A 3,782-nucleotide genomic window follows, 5' to 3' on the forward strand; every position below is an offset into this window, starting at 1 on the left:
CTTGAGCTATTTTAATTGTTCTGGTCTGTCTGTACCTGAACTAACTGTATGTAGCCTTAACGTCTCCTGGGTCGTATTCATTAGGGCGCACCGTAGCGAAACGTTTTGCAACGGGGAAAAAAACCCATGAGTGTCTCAGACAAGTTCATGCAGTCCCTCCCGGTTTTCAGTCCGTTCTGTGCCTACTGAACACGACCCCGGTACTTATGAGGTTAGTAACGGTCTGAGGCTATGGCTGACGGCATAGGAGGTAAACTGTATGTGTGGTTGTAAACACATTGAAACGGGACACTTTCAGTGAGCAGCCATGCTGTGTGTGTGTATATCTCTGGTGCGTCAGGGTCCTTATAAGGAGCGGTAATACTAGTAAATGTATCTCTGGAATAGACGTTTAGAAGATTGCTGTCAGTCAGCGGTTGCAGAGAAAAGCACAGATTGGAGCCAGACCTGGGATCAAATACTTCACCTGGGATTGATAGAGCTCACCTGGCTTAATGGACCCAATAGAATTGTCCTAAAACGGCATACCCGGCCCATCGGATTCTCCAGGAGGGCTAGAGCTCCAGAGTATTTTAAAGATTTAAAATACTTGAACCCAGGTCTGATTTTAACTACAAGGATTGGCAGGCCACAATGCAAGCAGAAATGGCCTTGTCCCTTACCACCGGTCTAAGGTCAGATCTTGTTTATCCCCATCATGTTTAAAATTAGCGATGGGTAATCTGGTTCTAGAGCTGTGGTAAAGGGGTTCACTTCTACCTATAGCCTGCCATGCAGAGAGGGGAGGGAGGGGCTACCATAGTAATAGAATGGCTTCCTCCTCCCTCTGCAGAGAAAAGATGTACAGTCTTGGTCACTAGGACCCAGGGTGTGACCTGACCAGGGGGATAACCTCCCTCCGCATTGGTTGGTTGGTCACCACCCCCCAGAACCTGCCGGGAGGGGAGGGGGGGGAGGGGAACAGCAACAACAAATTAACACCAAATGAAAAGGAATAATAGAAAATAAAAAGGAAACTACAAAAAAAATCATCCACAAAGAGTTGATTCCCCCCATTCATTCCCACACCGATTCATTAGTAGACAGCGTAGCAAATCATTTTGCAACAAAAACTAGAGCTTCCTATTGGACAAATTCGGGTAGTCCCTCCACGCTTGTCAGTTTTCCACCGTTTGGTGCCTAATGAACACAACCCTGGATCCTTCGAAATAGAACGGGCTTGGAACCTCTAACCCCCTCAAACTCAACTCTGGACCTGGAAGCCAGTTCCACTGAATGTTTTCATTGTTCCCCTCTAAAACCAGGGACTGATTTAGACCTGGGACACCAGGTGTGTGCAATTAATTATTAGGTAGAACAGAAAACCAGCAGGCTCGGGACCGCGTAGGGTAAGAGTCGAGTACGCCTGCCTAACCCATTATGCCATCATTGACTTGAATGGGGAGGTCCGTTCTATAGATTCTATTTCTATGCCTGGATCACACTTCTGCCACCAAATACCACTCCACAGACCGTTCTAGAGGGACTAAATAGAGAACGTGTTGACAAGGTGCCGAGGCGTTGGCTAGCGGTCTCTACTATACCGGACCGTTAGCGCTCACCCAAAGGTGCTTTATTAAAGATTATTTCACCCTCTCCATTTCCCTTTTATTCGTCTGTGGTGCAGAGTGTAACCAGGTAGCGACAAGAAGCAACCCAGTGAACACAAGACATTGAAATTGCGTATTATAAACATCATTTCAACCTCTTTTGCTAATGGGAAGACAGACGGGTAGATACATGGAGCATGACGAAGAAGAGAAGCATTGTATTCCTGTCAGGATATAGGCTATGAATAAGTATTTACTTGTCGCTGTGTATTGCATACGTTAGCTATGGGGATCAACTGACAAAATATTTGGTCTTGAACACAATGGGGACTCCATCCCCAAAGCAAATACTGACATGTCTTTTTGAATGTAGAATTAAAGAATACAAGACAAGTCGAGACAGAAAGCAACGCTCAACCACTGATGTAACATTATGCTGCCCTCTATCGGTAGGATGGTGGTAATACCAGGCAGCACAAGAAGTCCCCCCCTCTGAGTTGTAGTACCAACACCAGGTGGGCGAGCACTTTATGAGCATCACAATCCAGCTATTCTCTTGTGGACAGACAATTTTCGGCAATAATGTTACTTCTGGGTAACCGAGATTACAATCCAACCACCATTTCCCTGGCTGGCACAGTTGTCATTATAAACCATTTAGCAGATGCTTTTATCCAAAGCGATTTACAGTCATGCGTGCATACACTTTACGTATGGGTGATCCCGGGAATTGAACCCACTATCCTGGCATTGCAAGCGCCATGCTCTAACAACTGAGCTGGACCACAAGAGCCAAGCACGGTCAAGTCAAGGCAGAAGCTAATTTAACTTCCAGGGAAATGTACAAGAACATTAAAAAAAAAATGTCTGATGGATATTATAAATGGTTATTCCTAGTAAGGAATTTACAAGATATAGTCCCTTAGGAGAGACTGGCATACCAGCTAATGGTGCTCCCACAGTCCATCATCCGTCTGTCTGTCTGTAAACCAACCAACCCTGTCTCCCTCCCCTTCATTACAGCACAATGCAGTTTCAGTACGGTATTCACCCCTTCTCGTGTCCAGCATCAAAACTGCCCCCTCCCCTTCCATTACAGCACAATGCAAAAATATGTGGATCTCTTTCCCTAGCTATTTTACACTTTCAGAGTTCGACCTCTTAATGACAGAACACTTGGCAAGTTTCTAAAACGTGTTAGTTAATGTTTGAATTAGTAATCAGGACCTAAAACACTACAGTACATAGCAACACTAGTATTTACACACTAGCGTTGCTAGGAATTTGCTTGCAAAAAAATGGAATAGTCAGCCGGAAGGACTCTGCCGATTGTCTGTAGAGTTGGTCCTTATGCAGGGGGGGAAATTAAGCAAAAAACATTTAGTAGAACATAACTTAAACCCTGTCCAAACATGGGTCTGTCGTCCCACTTCCTCTCTGCTTACCTCACGTCAAAATAAAAGTCTGGCACGTGCGCCATACCTGCACAAAAAAAAAGCAAGCACTTGTGAGGGACTTTTATTTTGACATGAGGTAAACAGAGAGGACCTGAGGAACTGCATGGGGTCTACAAACAGACCTTTAATTATAGGTTCCATTTCCCCCCTGCATAAAGACCAACTCTACAGACAAAGTTGAAATTGACTTGACTTCTGGCTTCCGGTGGACTCTTCCATTTTTTTTGCAAGCTAATTCCTAGCAACGTTAGTATGTAAATACTAGCGTTGGTAAAAGCAGCTATACAGTACACTATTTAAATCTGTAGAAATAAAAACATTGGTAAGTATAAACAGAAAAACAGCAACGTAATAATAACATTTCCTACAAAGCTCTTTTCTAAAATATGGTCTCTAGTATTTTTTAAATGTCATTTCTGGCCCCGTGAAAACAACTTCCAGCCGCATTTAGAAATGGTGTGCTTGGCCAGTGTTTCTACATGATTCCTCACTCACTCGTCCTCCTTTTCCTCGTCCCCCCTCTCAGTAGCATTGGACTTGATAAAAGTCATTTAAAAACAGACAAACATGGTTGCCTCCCAAATGGCATCCTATTCCCTATTTAGTGCACTACTTTTGACTAGGGCCCATATGGTTCATAGGACTCTGGCCAAAAGTAGTGCACTATATTAGGGAATTGGGTGCCATTTTGGGATTTAGACTTGATTTCCGGGCCCGGGGTGTCTGGATCGTCTAA

The sequence above is a fragment of the Salmo salar genome, chromosome ssa02, assembly GCF_905237065.1.
Source record: "Salmo salar chromosome ssa02, Ssal_v3.1, whole genome shotgun sequence".
NCBI lineage: Eukaryota > Metazoa > Chordata > Actinopteri > Salmoniformes > Salmonidae > Salmo > Salmo salar.